We start from the raw sequence: 20,594 nt of genomic DNA, 5'->3' as shown, positions 1-20,594 counted from the left end.
TGAGTGTCAATTCAAATAAAAAAAAAATCTGGGGACACATGAGTTCATTGGGGAAATTAAAATACTCATTGAAAATTTGGTGGTGTTATGGAATTATTGGGAGTTTTTGCTTGTTAATGGTATTGTGGTCACTTTTAAAATAAAATGTCTTATTTTTTGAGTTTATGTTAATATATTTGTACATGAAATGATAAAATATCTAGGATTTGCTTTAAAATAATCCACAGGAGAGTAGATAATTAAAGTAGATAGAAGTGGAGATGAAAAAAAATATATGAATTGACCATGAAATTCAATTATGGGTAGTATGTGAAACCTTGCTCTTCTCTTTATTTTTTATATTCCTTACATCAGCAGAAAAGCAGAGGATAATAAGATAACAATTTAATGAGTTAGAAAGACAGTTTGAGAAAATTAGGATAATTTGGCAGGCTGCACCCTAATAGTTTAGCCATGAATGAAGCATCATTTACAACTTTCTGTAACTGATGTTCTAAGAGATGAGAAGAAAATATATGTAAAAAAAAAATACATCGTAGAAAAGAAGAAAAACTCAAAATTCCAGAATACTGAATGCATATGTAGAATGAATTAAAAAAAATCTGGAAAAGTCCAATTATTCTATTGCAGAAGACATTAAAAATGCCTTAAAGGAAATGAAATAAATTATCAGCTATACAAGTAAAAATACATGTGTGCATATATGTATATATATATATATATATATATATGAACTTGTTTCATATATATATATATATATATGAATTTGTTTTATCATCAACCACACTGCATGGTAAAAGCATAGTAACAAGAAATCAAGTAAACATTGTTTTAAAGTTAGACCGTTATTAGCATCAGATAATATTTGGCAATCATATAGTTTCAACTGGACAATGCTAATAAGTTCTGAATGAGATAGTGAGGCTTAGGGAGAGGCAAATTGTAGGGGAAAACATCCCCACCAACAAAAACAAACCAAAAAACAAGGAGACTGAGTGTTGCTGGAATTTTCTATTACTTGGGGTAACAGTTAATTGAGTCATCTATTTAATTATTTTTCTACCCCATTTATTGTTGCTCTAACATGCCAAACATATGCCTCTGAGCCTTTTCACTTTTGTTTTTTTTCTCCTGCCCCAATGACTATTGCCCTGGTAATTGCAAGACTCCTTTTCACCCTCCCACTGCTTTATTCAGATCTCTTCTCAAATGTCATTTTATCAGAGAGAATTTCTCTAACCATATTATCTAAAATAATTGTTGCAGCTCCCTCAGAATTCTCTAGTTCTCCCCTTGCTTCATTTTTCTACATAATAATTAAATCCCCATGACATTATTTACTTATTTATTTGCTTGTTTGTCTTTTCCCACTAGGATGCAAGCTCCACTGAAACATCCAGAACAGGGTTTAACACTAGTATGAAACAAGAAACATTATTAATTATTTAATGCCTTGAAAAAGAAAGAGCTAAGACACCCCACCAATATTTCTTTGGAAAATGATGTTACTTGCTAAAGTGCAAAAGCAGAAAAAACATAGAGGAGAAATATGTTATTTATATCTTCTCTAAATGTTAAGGGAAGAATATGAACAAAATGACATATGAAATTCAATAGCAAATGCTTTCCACTAGATTTAACATTGTCTCTGAATATAATTCTTACAAACCAAATTAACAAAATAAATTCAATTATGCTTGTATTTTATCAAAGAAAATCTCATTTTCAAAAGCCTACATCTTGTCTTTAACATACTCAGATGATATTTCAGCAATTTTCAAATTATGAATAACCTGAGTTATATATATATTATACATTATGATCTTAAATAAATACAAGAATTCAATAAAGTGAGATCTTTGGTGACAGCCCGAGGCACTGAGTAAAATATTGTTAGAAGGATTTTCTAAGTACAAATAATTTTTTTCTCTGTAGGCTTCCTTTTTTGATATATATTCCTTATTACTTAATAATAAATTCTTACTGGTTTGACATAATATACTTTAAATTGTTTACATTACCCAGTGGTTGTTAATTGCTTCCAGATGACAGACCTTGGGAATGGTACCAATCAGTGACATCTTTAAACCTCCCCTAGTATGGAAAAGTGACATTTGTAGGTGGCTCACCCTCAGGCCACTGCCTTCCCAGGGTGATTGCTTATGGTCTGGTCATATAAAGTGAATAGAGCGCTGCTTCACTAAAAAACTGGTAATATTTTTAACAGTAAATGGAACTTTGAATATCCCTCACAATCACTCTCTGATAGCTGTGATCAATGAATGAAAATATTGATAATGTAAATCTCATCACACTTTGTCACCATTAATCCATGTAATAACCTGAAATTGCTATCAAAGACCTTATTACTGAACCACATGACTATTTTTTAAAATAAACTTCAAAAATTTCTATTTATTCTTTATAATTTGTGGGCATCAAAGCATTATTTTAACATTCAAACAGCAGTAATACTTTCTATCTTATAATATTTAAATTTCATAACCTATTAACTGAGTTTCATAATTTGCATACTGCTGCTGCTAAGTCTCTTCAAGTCACGTCCAACTCTATGCGACCCCATAGACAGCAGCCACCAGGGTCCTCCGTCCCTGGGATTCTCTAGGCAAGAATACTGGAGTAGGTTGCCATTTCCTTTTCCAACGCATGCATGCATGCCAAATCACTTCAGTCGGTCCGACTCTGTGCGACCCCATAGACAGCAGCCTACCAGGCTCCTCTGTCCACAGGATTCTCCAGGCAAGAACACTGGAGTGGGTTGCCATTTCCTTCTCCAATGCATGAAAGTGAAACGTGAAAGTGAAGTCCCTCAGTTGCATCCGACTCTTAGCGACCCCATGGACTGCAGCCCGCCAGGCTCCTCCGTCCATGGGATTTTCCAGGCAAGAGTACTGGAGTGGGTTGCCATTGCCTTCTCCGAATTTGCATACTAACTATGTATTTATTGTTAACCATTTCAGTTTAGAGACAGGATGTAGAAAGACAGAGATTGATATTTGTTGAGTAACTTCTATATGCTGGCCCCTATGTTGAAAGATGTAATTTAGTTTTGTTTTTTTTTTTTTCTTCAAAACTTTTGAAACATTATAGCCTCTGTTTTACTGATTAGGAAAGGAAGTCTCTGAGGAGTCTGGAAAATATTTCAAGGTAAAACAGTTTATTAGTATCAGAACTGGAATTCAAATCCAAGTCATTGTACCCAGAGTAAACCCTATCTGTATCATTTTAAAATTTTGGTAGATATTGGTAGATGTTTGACAAGGCCCCTCTCATTTAGTCAAGATTGAAGACTCAGCAATATAATTCTCTTCTTGATGTCTCTCATTGCTTTCTTATTGTTTCAGTTTCTTCTTTCTGGACTTTTTAAAATTCAATTCTTTCTTCCAATTCTATTATTTATTTCTGTATACTATTTCTAAGATAGATTTGTTGTGTATGTCCTCAGTTGCATCTGAATCTTTGCAACTTCATAGACTATAGCCCACCAGGCTCCTATGTCCATGGAATTTTCCAGGAAAAAATGCTGGAGTGGGCTGCCATTTCCTGCTTCAGGTAATCTTCCTGACCCAGGAATCGAACCCACCTCTCCTAAGTCTCCTGCTTTGGCAGACGGATTCTTTACCACTGTGTCGTCTGGGAAGCAACAAGCATAGATATCACAGTTTTATAAAAATGTGCAAATACCTTGTTTTTCATTATGCACATTACAATGTCATTTTTGACTTGTGGAGAGTTTCTATTTCTTCATGATTTTTTCTTTTAGTTAATACCCTGTTTCAGAAATATGCACTGGGACGACCCAGAGGGATGGTATGGGGAGGGAGGAGGGAGGAGGGTTCAGGATGGGGAACACATGTATACCTGTGGCGGATTCATTTTGATATTTGGCAAAACTAATACAATTATGTAAAGTTTAAAAATAAAATAAAATTAAAAAAAAAAGAAATAAAGTAGATGATAGTAAATGTTTTATTCACTTAATTTTAAAGAATCCATGGGTATTTACAATCATGTTTTATTTGGAACTGTGTAACTCTGAAGTTAAATCATAGGACAAAATGGACTACTACTATTTCAGTGTTCAGTTCAGTTCAGTCACTCAGTCGTGTCCGACTCTTTGCAACCCCATGAATTGCAGCACGCCAGGCCTCCCTGTCCATCACCAACTCCCGGAGTTCACTCATACTCATGTCCATTGAGTTGGTGATGCCATCCAGCCATCTCATCCTCTCTTGTCCCCTTCTCCTCCTGCCCCTAATCCCTCCCAGCATCAGAGTCTTTTCCAATGAGTCAACTCTTTGCACGAGGTGGCCAAAGTGTTAGAAAAATTGAAACTTTGTTTTCAGGAAGTTCAAATTGCAGGTTAAATGCAGAATACTAAATGAGCAGGAAACAAGAAAATTGACTTTATCTTTAGAGTAACTGGAGATAGACTGGAGGAAGATTAATATTTAAAGATTATCAAGATGAAATTCCTGGTCTATATGTCAACTGACCACCTACATTGATAGTAGGTGACAATCACTTCTACTTCCCAGGTAATGCTAGTGGTAAAAAGCCCATGCCAATGTAGGGAACATAAGAAGCACGGGTTTGATCCCCTTGAGGGAGGATCCCCTTGAGGAAGAAATGGCAACCCACTCCAGTATTCTTGGAGAGAGTATTCCATGGACAGAGGAGCCTGGAGAACTACAGTTCATGGGGTCACAAAGAGTCAGACACAACTGAAAATGCTGAAGAGTAATAAGAAATGTGTACAGGTTACATCATTGATCTTTAGGTTAATCATTTTATCTTTAGGTTAATAATCTAGAAAAATAAATATTACCTCTCTGGTTTTCAAAAGGATTTCCCACAATATTCACTACACTAAGCTCTTTCCTGACCCAGGATCTTTGTATATAACATTTCTTTTCCTTCTTTCTTTTTCTGTGTTCTCCTTATCCATAAAGTCTCTGCTTTATAATCCATCTCCAGAGTCCTAATTTCCCCTTGAGAACTAACACAATTTATAAAGTGAGATAACATATGGCAAAGTGCTTTTAAAAATAAAAACCCAGCACTGTAATCTATATCCATTTACTAAATACCAATCCTGATACTAAATCCCTAAATTAAATTAAGATGGCACCTCTATATGAGAGCAAGCATTAATACTACCCAGCTTATTTTTGAAAATTATTATGAAATGATCCTAGACTAAACCATTGAGTTTCGTGATGGAGGAGAAAATATTCCTGATGATGTATTTCTTTCTTTGGATCCTTGCACTTTTCCAATCTAATTGAGCTAACTTAGAAAAAAAAAAAAAAGTCTTAAGTGATATATTCAGTTCAGTTCAGTTTACTTCAGTTGCTCAGTCATGTCTGACTCTGTTTGACCCCATGGACTGCAGCACACCATGGTTCTCTGTACATCACCAACTCACGGATTTCACTCAAACTCACGTCCATCTCATCAGTGATGCCATCCAACCATCCTATCTTCTGTCGTCCCCTTCTCTTCCTGCCTTCAAACTTACCCAACATCAGGGTCTTTTCCAATGAGTCAGTTCTTTGCATCAGGTGGCCAAAGTATTGGAGCTTCAGCATCAGCCCTTCCAATGCATATTCAGGACTGGCTTCCTTTAGGATGGACTGGTTTGATCTCTGTGCAGTCTAAGGGACTCTCAAGAGTCTTCTCCAACACCATAGTTCAAAAGCATCAATCCTTTGGTGCTCAGCTTTCTTTATAGTCCAACTCTCACATCCATACATGACTACTGGAAAAACCATACCTTTGACTAGATGGACCTTTACTTCACTGCTTAAAACCCTTTAAATTAACTGCTTAATTTTCCATTGTAGATACAATTTTTTTAAAAAAACTCTACCCTGCAAATTATGGAATAATGTCATCTCAGCCTTCTCCTTACCTAATCCCTAAGAGTGGCCTTTGTATTCCTCCAATATACCATTCTCTTTGCTAAGTGGCTTTGCTAAGTGGCTTTTTTTGGACTGTGAGGAAGGCTGAGTGCGAAAGAATTGATGCTTTTGAACTGTGGTGTTGGAGAAGACTCTTGAGAGTCCCTTGGACTGCAAGGAGATCCAACAAGTCCATTCTGAAGGAGATCAGCCCTGGGATTTCTTTGGAAGGAATGGTGCTAAAACTGAAGCTCCAGTACTTTGGCCACCTCATGCGGAGTTGACTCATTGGAAAGGACTCTGATACGGGGAGGGATTGAGGGAAGGAGGAGAAGGGGACGACAGAGAATGAGATGGCTGGATGGCATCACTGACTCGATGGACATGAGTCTGGGTGAACTCTAGGAGTTGGTGATGGACAGGGAGGCCTGGCGTGCTGCGATTCACAGGGTCACAAAGAGTTGGACCCGACTGAGCGACTGAACTGAACTGAAGTGGCTTTCAGGGGCCATTCTTTGGTCTTTCTCCTGCTTTGTGCTGATTGTTTTCTTTTATTTTTGTATTTTATCTCCTTCTTCTCATCTCTTTATCCATCTGTTTTACACACACACACACACACACATACATATATTGCTATCTTTTAAATGGGTTCTAAGGTCAACTTTATAGAGCACACTTTTCTAAGGATTCTACATAAAATGGAGAACTATGAAGTGCCTTCTACTATCTCATCTCTTAGCACTTCATAACACCAAAATATTTGGGTTTATTTTTTGTTTGTTTAGATGTTTTCTAGCTTTTCTCCCCATAGAAAATATCAGTTTTGTGTGGATAATGAGAAGCCCCTCTTTACTTTTCATGTTATAAGTACATAACAAGGATCCAGTAACTCAGAAATAGATATTTGTTCTATGATTGAACAAATTTCAACAATTTTATGACACCAAGTCCAACAGTTAATCATTTCTACCTAACCGTCTAAATCATTATTAGGAAATCAGATATTTCAATATTGGACTGGATTTTTTTAACTAAATAGCAGGTTAGTTAAAATTCTTATTTTATTGAAGACCATAAATAAGTCTTTCCTTATTGATAAATTCATTTTTAAACTGTAATTCTCCTAGATCTTTCTGATTTTTGAAAACAATTACCAGTGTCATCGTAAAATTCCTTCTCCATTGTCTTTTCTTGGAAAGCATTACTGAAAGGAGACATAGTAGAGGTTTTATGTTCAATGACATGACCAGAATGACAGAATCTAGGTAGCAATAATAAAAAGACAATTAAAATATTGCAGCTGTGTGGAATTCAATATCTTCTGTGAACTATCTCCATTTAAAATTTTGAAAATGTGTTTTTAATATCCAGGAAATGATATCTACCACATAAACTGAATCAATCTCTTGCAAAAAGAAATAAATGTCAAATTATTTGTTTCTCCTTTATTGTTGTTGACTGCATTGTTCCCTATGATTTGATTTCCTTTCAAACTTTATGTATGTGCATGTGCATATAAATTTACGTATACCCACATATGTATATGCATAAAATGTATTTGAATAAAAAACAATACATTTATACTACACTAACTGCTTTATTCTATGGCTTTAACTGGGGATTGATACCCACAGCAAAGGAAAAGAGGTTTTCAAAAGGTTAGTGAAGCACAATTTTTTGTAAAGAAGTATATGATGTTAGGAGTTATGTTCCATATGAAAATTAAAACTTTGCATTTCTTTTTTTTTTAATTTTATTTTATTTTTAAACTTTACATAATTGTATTAGTTTTGCCAAATATCAAAATGAATCCACCACAGGTATACATGTGTTCCCCATTCTGAAACCTCCTCCCTCCTCCCTCCCCATACCATCCCTCTGGGTCGTCCCAGTGCACTAGCCCCAAGCATCCAGTATCGTGCATCGAACCTGGACTGGCAACTCGTTTCTTACATGATATTTTACATGTTTCAATGTCATTCTCCCAAATCTTCCCACCCTCTCCCTCTCCCACAGAGTCCATAAGACTGTTCTATACATCAGTGTCTCTTTTGCTGTCTCCACCAGGTTATTGTTACCATCTTTCTAAATTCCATATATATGCATTAGTATACTGTATTGGTATTTTCCTTCTGGCTTACTTCACTCTGTATAATAGGCTCCAGTTTCATCCACCTCATTAGAACTGATTCAAATGTATTCTTTTTAATGGCTGAGTAATACTCCATTGTGTATATGTACCACTGCTTTCTTATCCATTCATCTGCTGATGGACATCTAGGTTGCTTCCATGTCCTGGCTATTATAAACAGTGCTGTGATGAACATTGGGGTACACGTGTCTCTTTCCCTTCTGGTTTCCTCAGTGTGTATGCCCAGCAGTGGGATTGCTGGATCATAAGGCAGTTCTATTTCCAGTTTTTTAAGGAATCTCCACACTGTTCTCCATAGTGGCTGTACTAGTTTGCATTCCCACCAACAGTGTAAGAGGGTTCCCTTTTCTCCACACCCTCTCCAGCATTTATTATTTGTAGACATTTGGATCGCAGCCATTCTGACTGGCATGAAATGGTACCTCATAGTGGTTTTGATTTGCATTTCTCTGATAATGAGTGACGTTGAGCATCTTTTCATGTGTTTGTTAGCCATCTGTATGTCTTCTTTGGAGAAATGTCTATTTAGTTCTTTGGCCCATTTTTTGATTGGGTCGTTTATTTTTCTGGAGTTGAGCTGTAGAAGTTGCTTGTATATTTTTGAGATTAGTTGTTTGTCCGTTGCTTCATTTGCTATTATTTTCTCCCATTCTGAAGGCTGTCTTTTCACCTTGCTAATAGTTTCCTTTGATGTGCGGAAGCTTTTAAGGTTAATTAGGTCCCATTTGTTTATTTTTGCTTTTATTTCCAATATTCTTGGAAATGGGTCATAGAGGATCCTGCTGTGATTTATGTCAGAGAGTGTTTTGCCTATGTTCTCCTCTAGGAGTTTTATAGTTTCTGGTCTTACGTTTAGATCTTTAATCCATTTTGAGTTTATTTTTGTGTATGGTGTTAGAAAGTGTTCTAGTTTCATTCTTTTACAAGTGGTTGACCAGATTTCCCAGCATCACTTGTTAAAGAGATTGTCTTTAATCCATTGTATATTCTTGCCTCCTTTGTCAAAGATAAGGTGTCCATAGGTTCATGGATTTATCTCTGGGCTTTCTATTTTGTTCCATTGATCAATATTTCTGTCTTTGTGCCAGTACCATACTGTCTTGATAACTGTGGCTTTGTAGTAGAGCCTGAAGTCTGGTAGGTTGATTCCTCCAGTTCCATTCTTCTTTCTCAAGATCGCTTTGGCTATTCGAGGTTTTTTGTATTTCCATACAAATTGTGAAATTATTTGTTCTAGCTCTGTGAAGAATACTGTTGGTAGCTTGATAGGGATTGTGTTGAATCTATAAATTGCTTTGGGTAGTATACTCATTTTCACTATATTGATTCTTCCAATCCATGAACATGGTATATTTCTCCATCTATTAGTGTCCTCTTTGATTGCTTTCACCAGTGTTTTATAGTTTTCTATATATAGGTCTTTAGTTTCTTTAGGTAGATATATTCCTAAGTATTTTATTCTTTCCGTTGCAATGGTGAACAGAATTGTTTCCTTAATTTCTCTTTCTGTTTTCTCATTATTAGTGTATAGGAATGCAAGGGATTTCTGTGTGCTGATTTTATATCCTGCAACTTTACTATAGATATAACAATTATAAATATATATGCACCCAACACGGGAGCACCACAGTACGTAAGACAAATGCTAACAAGTATGAAAGGAGAAATTAACAATAACACAATAATAGTGGGAGACTTTAATACCCCATTTACACCTATGGATAGATCAACTAAACAGAAAATTAACAAGGAAACACAAACTTTAAATGATACAATAGACCAGTTAGACCTAATTGATATCTATAGGACATTTCATCCCAAAACAATGAATTTCACCTTTTTCTCAAGTGCACATGGAACCTTCTCCAGGATAGATCACATCCTGGGCCATAAAGCTAGCCTTGGTAAATTCAAAAAAATAGAAATCATTCCAAACATTTTTTCTGACCACAATGCAGTAAGATTAGATCTCAATTACAGGAGAAAAATTATTAAAAATTCCAATATATGGAGGCTGAACAACACCCTGCTGAATAACCAACAAATCACAGAAGAAATCAAAAAAGAAATCAAAATTTGCATAGAAACGAATGAAAATGAAAACACAACAACCCAAAACCTGTGGGACACGGTAAAAGCAGTCCTAAGGGGAAAGTTCATAGCAATACAGGCACACCTCAAGAAACAAGAAAAAAAGTCAAATAAATAACCTAACTCTACACCTAAAGCAACTAGAAAAGGAAGAAATGAAGAACCCCAGGGTTAGTAGAAGGAAAGAAATCTTAAAAATTAGAGCAGAAATAAATGCAAAAGAAACAAAAGAGACCATAGCAAAAATCAACAAAACCAAAAGCTGGTTCTTTGAAAGGATAAATAAAATTGACAAACCATTAGCCAGACTCATCAAGAAACAAAGGGAGAAAAATCAAATCAACAAAATTAGAAACGAAAATGGAGAGATCACAACAGACAACACAGAAATACAAAGGATCATAAGAGACTACTATCAACAATTATATGCCAATAAAATGGACAACGTGGAAGAAATGGACAAATTCTTAGAAAAGTACAACTTTCCAAAACTTGAGCAGAAAGAAATAGAAAATCTTAACAGACCCATCACAAGCACGGAAATTGAAACTGTAATCAAAAATCTTCCAGCAAACAAAAGCCCCGGTCCAGACGGCTTCACAGCTGAATTCTACCAAAAATTTAGAGAAGAGCTAACACCTATCCTGCTCAAACTCTTCCAAAAAATTACAGAGGAAGGTAAACTTCCAAACTCATTCTATGAGGCCACCATCACCCTAATATCAAAACCTGACCAAGATCCCACACAAAAAAGAAAACTACAGGCCAGTATCACTGATGAACATAGATGCAAAAATCCTTAACAAAATTCTAGCAATCAGAATCCAACAACACATTAAAAAGATCATACACCATGACCAAGTGGGCTTTATCCCAGGGATGCAAGGATTCTTCAATATCCGCAAATCAATCAATGTAATACACCACATTAACAAATTGAAAAATAAAAACCATATGATTATCTCAATAGATGCAGAGAAAGCCTTTGACAAAATTCAACATCCATTTATGATAAAAACTCTCCAGAAAGCAGGAATAGAAGGAACATACCTCAACATAATAAAAACTATATATGACAAACCCACAGCAAACATTATCCTCAATGGTGAAAAATTGAAAGCATTTCCTCTAAAGTCAGGAACAAGACAAGGGTGCCCACTTTCACCATTACTATTCAACATAGTTTTGGAAGTTTTGGCCACAGCAATCAGAGCAGAAAAAGAAATAAAAGGAATCCAAACTGGAAAAGAAGAAGTAAAACTCTCACTATTTGTAGATGACATGATCCTCTACATAGAAAACCCTAAAGATTCCACCAGAAGATTACTAGAAATAATCAATGACTATAGTAAAACTTTGCATTTCAATTACCTGTAAAGTTCTCTTATTAACTAAAGAAATAGACTCAGGAGTGGCTGATTAGGTCTATAGTACTCTGTGATTGGTACTTTGGCTTGTCCATACTTCATATTTGCATCTTTGGGAAACAGGCATGAGAAATAATTATGAAAAATCACCCGCAAAGCTGTATGTAAAAATTAGAAAAATTATCAATCTAATAAGAATTAGAATTATTAGAAAATTATTTTTCAATAAAAATTAGAAAAATATTCAAAACGTTGTATGGTGTGGATAACTCATAATTTAAAATCTTTTTGTTTGTATATGTTATATACCAGAATAGGTCCCTATTTTCTTCACAGCACAAGACTGAGGACACAGGTAATTCTCAATACTAAATTGATTGATTGAAATCTCCTGCGGTTTCAATTAGCTCTGCATGGCTTGACATTTTTGTAAGTCAGAAATCCATAGTCTGGGTTTTCAGTGCTTACACAGAAGTATAGATTTGTGGCAGAAGATCAGAAATAATGAATGAACCTTCTAGAAAGCTTGTTCTATTGGATGGAAGTGTCAATCTTAGATTCTCCAGTCAGGAATCTGGAAAGAGAAAATTTGAAACCTATCCTGTAGTATAACTTGTTCTAGTAGTCTATTATATTCACAAAAATCAGCATTAGTAAATGGAGACATATTCAATTACTGAAAATGTGTTTTTATAATACAAATTAAAATTTTTAAATTTTTTGACAAAATATAGCTAATAAAAAAACTCAACATTCAAAAAACTAAGATCATGGCATCTGGTCACATCACTTCACAGCAAACAGATGGGGAAACAGTGACAGACTTTATTTTTTTGGGCTCCAAAATCACTGCAGATGATGATTGCAGCCATGAAATTAAAAGATGCTTGCTCCTTGGAAGAAAAGTTATGACCAACCTAGACAGCATATTAAAAAGCAGAGACATTACTTTGCGAACAAAGGTCCGTCTAGTTAAAGCTTTGGTTTTTCCAATAGTCATGCATGGATGTGAGATTTAGACCATAAAGAAAGCCAAGCACTGAAGAATTGATGCTTTTGAACTGTGGTATTGAGGAAGATTCTTGAGAGTCCCTTGGACTGCAAGGAGATCCAACCAGTCCATCCTAAAGGAAATCAGTCCTGAGTATTTATTGGAAGTACTGATGCTGAAGCTGAAACTTTAATACTTTGGCCACCTGATGTGAAGAACTGACTCATTTGAAAAGACCCTGATGCTGGGAAAGATTGAAGGCAGGAGGAGAAGGGGATGACAGAGGGTGAGATGGTTGCATGGCATGACCGACTCAATGGACATGAATTTGAGTAAACTCCGGGAGTTGGTGATGGACAGGGAGATGTGGCGTGCTGCAGTCCATGGGATCACAAAGAGTCGGACATGACTGAGCAACTGAACTGAACTGAGCTAAGCTAATATTCATATGCAAAGCCAGAATGTTGACTAGCAAACAACTGTCTACATTTAACTAAATTTGTACTACAAATGGGCTTCCCTGGTAGCATAGACAGTAAAAAATCTTCCTGTAATGCAGGAGACCTGGGTTTGATATCTGGGTCAGGGAGATCTTTTGGAGAAGGGAATGGCTACCCACTCCAGTATTCTTGCCTGGAAAATTCCATGGACAGAAGAGCCTATCAGGCTACAGTCCATGAGGTTGCAAAGTGGTGGGCACAACTGAGCAAATTTGACTTTCAGTAATATCAGGTAGCATGGTGAAAGAGATTAAAACAATAAAAGGATCCATTCAACTCAGAAATAACTCATAATTTGTTTTGCTGACAGATCTGAAATTTCCTAAATTACATTCAAATTCAGATTATGATAGTTGTTTTACAAAAGAGTTTAGAACAGTATAAGCTATTCATATACCTAGATTCATGCAGAAGCCCAGTTTATAAAACTGATAAAAACAAGATTGTCTTTATCCAAGCTGGAAAGTCCACCCTAGGCTGTGATTGCAGGTGGTGCCCTTAACATTTTTGGCAATCCCTAAAGAATGATAAAGAACTTTGAATATATCTTGGTTTAAAGTTTCATTTACTAAATCTCAATGAAATATGAATTATTTTGTTGGCTGAAATTACAAATTAATACCTGAGCATGACTTAAGTTATGTGAGCATCTGACATCAATGAACAGGACCCCCCCCCAAAAAAAAATGGAGAAAGAGATTACCTTTGGGAAACAGAAACAGAATTAGACTTTATTGAACATTGATAGTATAGAGGGAAAGAAAAAGGCTGTGAGCTTGAAAGATCATTTCCCTAGAAATGCTATACCTTCCCAAAACTTTTGGCGCATACTTCTATCATCTTTTATCTCCTTTAGTACCATAGCATTCCCTGTTTATTTTTAACCTGGAAGCCAAGATGTTCTTAGAAAATTAAAGTCAGATGCCATCACACCAATGCTCGACACACTCCAATGGCTTCTCATCTCATTCAGAATAGAAGCAAACCTTCCTTTCTACTCACCTGGAAGATCCTTTAAGCCACCTAACTGACCCTCACCCCACACTGAGTTACCTCATAGCTCAGTTGGTAAAGAATCTGCCTGCAATGCAGGCAACCCAGGTTCAATTCCTGGGTTGGGAAGATGCCCTGGAGAAGGGAATGGCAACCCATTCCAGTATTCTTGCCTGGAGTATCCCATGGACAGAGGAGCCAGGCAGGATACAGTCCATGGGGTTGCAAGCATCAGACACAACTTAGCGACTGAATCATCCCCCTTCCCCTCCATCCCACCGCAAGTTCATCTTCAGCTAGGTTCCCCTTTGCTGACTCAGCTCTAGTTGATATGACTACTTAAATATTCCAAAACGTATCATTTCCCAGGGTCCTTGCTTGTCTATTTGATCTGTTTGGGCTACTGTTCCATTTACATGAACAAAATCTGCTTTCACTTCCTTCTGGACACAGCTGAAGTGTCCATCTCCCAGTGGAATTAGGTCTTTCAGACCTATTTCCCTTCAAAACATTTACCTTCTTTCTTTGATACTATCTCCATAGACATCTTCATCATCTGGTATTTATTTATTTATTGACCTTTCATTTATATCACTCACTTCAAAGATGTAAGTTCAATGAGGGCATGGATTTTGGTTTAACTTTTTTCTTAATTGCCTCATTCCTATCACTTTGAATAGGGCCTGGCACATAGTAGATGCTCAATAAAAAAGAAATGTGTTTGAATACATGCAATAATGCATGAGTGAGTTAAATATGTGTTTCTAATGTAACTAAAGCTTATAAATTTAAATGTAAACACTTTAAAAATTTTAATATTAACAATGAAAAAAATTGTCTAAATACATTACACTTTGCATTGCCTCTTTCTAGAAAGGAACACAGAATATAAGCTGATTTTTTTTAATGTTTTAGAATAATTTAGTAATATGACTGAAGTATTCCAGAAAACACTCTTTTATAATTCTATTTGCTCTTATACAAAATAACTCCAGACAGAATGTTTTGTAGTACTTTTATTTAATTTTTTTTTTCCTGCTCTCTCCTACAGGAGTCCATTCTACCCCATCCCCCAAACTGGTCACTATTATTAATTCAAAAATTATATATTAATTTATCATGCCATGATAGGCACTGTGTTGCTGTTGTTGTTGTATAGTTGCTAAGTCATGTCAGGCTCCTTTGTGACTCCATGAACTATAGCCCACTAACATCCTCTGTCCACAGGATTTCCCAGGGAAGACTACAGCAGTGGGTTTCCCTTTCCTTCTGCAGGGGATCTCCCCAACCTAGGGATCAAACCTGAGTCTCCTGCATTCGCAGGCAGCTTCTTTACCTCTGATCCAGGAAAGCTGTGCTAGGCACTGTGAATTCAATATTAAATAAGTTATGTTCTCTGCCCTGTAGAACCATTATAGCATAGTAAAATAATCTCTGTTTTTTCCAGAAATTATTGTCTCAAAGGAGATACTATTTTTGTTCTTGCCTAAATACACACATGCATGCACACACACTCACACGCAAATACATACTAATATTGAAAAGTTCACTTTTGAAAATGCTAAAAAATATCTCTTTTATTAGAGCAGAGCAAATGTATAGATAATTATGAACCTCCAAACTATGAATCACGCAATTTATTAAAGGATATTGAAGTGTCATAAGAAGTGTGTCTTTTTTGAAACATGTACTCTTGTAGTTAGCAGGAGGAAAAATGTACCTATGGAAAACTGTCTGAGATATATAATGAAAGAAAATACCTGTGATGTGGCAAGTGGAGTTTTAAATTTATTTTTCTTACACTAAGTCTTTTATAATGTCTAGCTAGTAAGATTTTTATACAGATTAAATGAGATAGTTGTCTGGAATTTAGAAAGGTGTTATAAAATTATACTTCCCATTTTAGTTGCCCAGATCATTATTAAGAATAAAGTATAATAGCATTAAAATTTTTATAACTTCAACTTTGGAGAAAAGGTTCCATATTTAATCTGAGAGTCTATCTAGTATGAATAGATTTAAAGAATGTAGTATAATCTACAATTGTATCTTTTTCCCACTGTCATCTTTATTTATAATGTTGTTTTAGAAAAGTGAAAGTGTTTATCTCTCAGTTGTGTCCGACTCTTTGCGATCCCATAGACAGTAACCCACCAGGCTCCTCTGTCCATGGAGTTCTCCAAGCAAGAATACTGGAGTGGGGTGCCATTTCCTTCTCTAGGGAATCTTCCCAACCCATAAATTGAACCTGGGTCTCTCATGTCTCCTGCATTGCAGGTAGACTCTTTATTACTGAGCCACAGGGAAGCCCAAACTCTACACAAAACTTAAGTAGGCTAAAATCTCATGAAATTTTTGTGGTGTTATGATTTTCAGATTTATCACTCTATTTTTCATCCTTTGTAGTATGCTTGTATTCAACACGTATCGCATTTCCTCTGTTCTATAGAGGAAAGCCTTGCCTATAGAAACTTCCCATCTTCCATTTTGGCTAATAATTAGTGGAGATAGGAAAAGAAAGGTCCCTGTATAAGGCTGACAAGTAATCTTCTGGACTGGGGACCAAAAGACATCTTGATTGGTAGTAAAAGTCATGAAAATATACTGAATACCTTGAGCTCTGATATTCAAATTAAAAATTGGAAACCTATTTACTTGTATTAACAATGCTCAAAGGAATTTGATTGCTCAGAATAAACTTCTTGAAGCTCTTTGAATATACAGTTTACTTGAAATAAGTTATAGTATTATTTCTAAAACAGGTTATGCATGAAATGTTGCTCTCAACTCTTATATGTTCACATGTTACTTAACACATGGACTTCTGGGAAAAGGAGCATTTGTAAACCATCTATAATTTATGTTATATACCTAGTCAAAATTGCAATAAGGCAAATGGAATCTTAGTTTCTTAAGACAGGCCTTTTGACTCTAGATTTTTTACAGATCTGATAACAATGAAGATGAAAGCAAATATAAAAGCTTGGCAGATGTTCCTCCAGATAGAAAGATGGAGGTATAGAAACCTGACGTGAGAAAATCTTATAAAAATTTCCAAGAGCCTATGTCCATATGAGACACAACACAATAAAATATCATTCACAAAGTTCATTCTGTGTTGGCTCTAATTTTCAGGTCTCGTAAGCAGGAAAAGGTAATTGCAACTATGTTGAAGCTAATATTTAAATTTTGTGTTACTATTTTCTTGTTTATATTGACATCATAAACTCTATAAGTTCTAAGTCTGTATTGTATATACTATAATCCTACTATTTTATTTTGTCCTTAATGGTAAAAAATTTCAGAGGATGCACAGGTTACCTCACAGTGATAATGAAAAATTTAAATATGACATGAAAAATAATGAAATTACTTTATTCCATGTAAATCTTAACACTTTTGGAAATATAAAATATTAGTGAAACAGTTTTCTCTTTATCTATATTAATATATTGTCTGTATATTTATATATTTTTAGAAATATTTCCATAAAAAAAGTAAGGGTTTCTTAAATCATATCATATTGTTCTGAGCAGTGTGACTATAACCAGAGCACCTACTTCAAATGTCAAAATAGTGAATTTTCACCTTGGAAATTCTGCACACAATTTTGAGAATAAAAAGATAATTAAATGAAACCTAGGTCATCGTTAATATGAATGCACTCTTTTAGTGTCATTTTGAATTCCTACACTCATGCAGTTAACTCAGAAATACATGTATGAGAACTTCTCAAGCATATACATTTATTGCCTGATTCAAATCAAGAAGGTCAAATAAACCAAAGAGGTAGAGTGGATTAAAATGGCCCCTAAGGATCAATTAACACCTACAAATGTTTAGTAAGCAGTCATTTAATTGCTACTAACTAAACTATACATACACTGTAATCAAGATTAATAGACTTTGAACAGGTAACGTTTATTTGATTTAAGAAGTATAAGCCCTTGATACAATATTTGAACTTACTTAATATTAGTGCTATATGGCATTATTTCATTAATTCTCAGGAAGAAAATATCATTACAGAACTATTTTAATTTCCACTTCCACTCATTTTAAATATTTTCTAGTGATGTCCATAGATATATTTCATTAAATAAAACAAATATGAACAAAAAACAAACTAAAGTACAGGAATCTTTAAGGTTTGAACTTTCAGATTGGATAATAATTAGCTGCTCAAATGCTTTTGTTGAGTATTATTATGTAGAGGCAAATTACTAGACATTGTAGAAGTACTGTCTAAAAGATTCAGAAGGATCAGAATTCACCTGGAGCAAATACACATTTACTTGAATGTGTTTAGAAAATGATTGATAAAAGAGAAAATTTTCCACCAAAAAAATGTTTGGATTCACATTCAATTTTGCTTTTTGGTTAAATGTTTGAGTTGTAGGAACTTTCAGTTAGGTGTATTTAATATTCATATTGAATTGAATTATTATTTGAAAAGTTTTATACATGTGTATAGAAGTAAATGTTTGAGCATCCTCTGGATTTTTTGCTAAAGTTTTGTCAGGAAACTACGGCAATACTATGAACATTCATTTGAAAGGCCCTGATTGAAATGACAGATCAATATAATTAAACAATAGGATTAGAAAAATTGAATTGATTTTCTTGTTTAAAGGAAAGTGTAATGTGATTTTGGGGATTCTTCAAAAGTGTCTATTATGCCTTTGTCCTCTTCCTTATAAGCATGGTTATCTTAAACCTTAATTTAGTTGACTCAGAAGTAGATTACAATTGATAATTATAAAGTAAAATAGTTATAATTTATAACTGGCTAAGCAATCATCCTTTGTTAACACTTACAGCCAGTTTCTAGGAACTTAATTCTTTCATATCTGCTTCTTCTTGGAATTGGACCTAATGTGTTGCAAGTGCTAAATTATTATTATTATTTTTTTTTAGTTTGAATACTGGATACTTAACAAGGCATATTTTTTCAAAGAGTTTTCTAATATATAAATGTAAGTCATGATATCTTAGTAAATTTATTTTTTCATTTCTTCTCTCTCTTTTTCTCCTTCTTTTTCTCTTTCTTTCTGACTTTCTTTCCATTCATTTTCTTTTCTCTCCTCCTTCCTTCTCTTATTGCTTCATTTTTCCCCTTCTTCCTTCTTCTACTTCAATAATAAAATATAACACTAAAGCTAAATAAATATAACCAATATCTACTTAAGAATCTAATCAATATTTCTTTATATTAAAACTCAAATTACATTAATTTGGGTCATATAAATTTGAACAGATAACTTTTTAGCTGCATAATAATCATATTGGTATTGCAAATAAAAGTGGAATACAAAATGGAATTTCAAAATAGCAATGGAAATGAGTACTGAATTATAGTTTTGAATGTTTCAGATATGAAGAAGGAAACTCTAGCAAACCTTATTTATATTATTTTATATTATATATTATTTAAATTAAGTTTAAATTAAATGAAGTTGGAAAATCCATGATGCAATCAATTTCTTAAAAAGTCAGTTAGTTATACGCACTCATATTTCTGTACTACCTCTGATGGAAAGTTTTCTCTGTCTTGCTTGTAATGTGTGATTTCATACATTGCTTTCTTCCCAAAGGGAAATACTTGATTCAGTTCTTGGATAAAAATGATCTGTCACCATTGTTTGATTTAAAAGGCTTTTTTCTTTTCTTTTCTCTTTTAACTCTGAATACTGAAAGAAAAGAAATCAAGGCACAGGGGACTGTAGTCCAGCTGTTGTGGAATAAATCAATATTAAAATGTGTAACAGTGGATTTTCTTCTTCTGAAAGTAGGGATTGTGTGTGCTTAATTTCTTGTTTTATTAATACATCTAACTTTGTCTAAGAAAGAAATGTAGCTTCAAATATAGCTTCAGTTTCTGTTTAAATTTACTGCTCAACAATGGGGTAATATAGTAATACTATAACTGTGCTTTAATCTTTGATTCTTGTGTTCTGTTGGGGGTTGATGAAGCTATGACTTTCATAAATTTCTGTGAGTTTCATTTAATTAAACAACCATATTCCTTGTTGAGTTAGGGAAACTGCAACTTCTCTGATCTGTTTGACGTAGGCAAAAATGATTTCGGTTCTATTTTAAAGGCTCATTAAAGGAAAAGCTGAAATATTTCTTCGTGGTCATAGCTAGAAAGGATCATAAATCTTCTCATTCTAAATATAAGGAAAAACACATCTTTTCTTCTTCAAACAAGAGATTTCTGCAGAATAGTAGCCTTTGGGTATATTCAGTTTTTTCCCCCTAACCTCTTCCATACATTTCATATCACGATTTTTGTACTAGAAGGTTATGCCTTGAAATTACACTTTATCATTTTATTCCACTTCTTGGTTTACACGGAGAACAGCTTTCATTCTACGGCAACTCATTAAATGCACTGATTTTGCACAACTCGTCCCCTGTGCTCAGATGCCCATCTTCAAATTTCTACCGTGTGCCTCTGGCCCCCAGGGTGAAAGCACTGCCTGAGTGCGTTAATGGCAGAATCACAATGTAATTGTCAGAATGGTGGCATCGTCACACTTTGACGCCAGCATCCTGTTTCTTTCTTCTCATTAC

The sequence above is a fragment of the Bos taurus genome, chromosome 12 (genome assembly GCF_002263795.3).
Source record: "Bos taurus isolate L1 Dominette 01449 registration number 42190680 breed Hereford chromosome 12, ARS-UCD2.0, whole genome shotgun sequence".
In the NCBI taxonomy this organism is placed as follows: Eukaryota; Metazoa; Chordata; class Mammalia; order Artiodactyla; family Bovidae; genus Bos; species Bos taurus.
The sequence above is the reverse complement of the archived record's forward strand: the minus strand, read 5'-3'. Positions refer to the sequence as shown.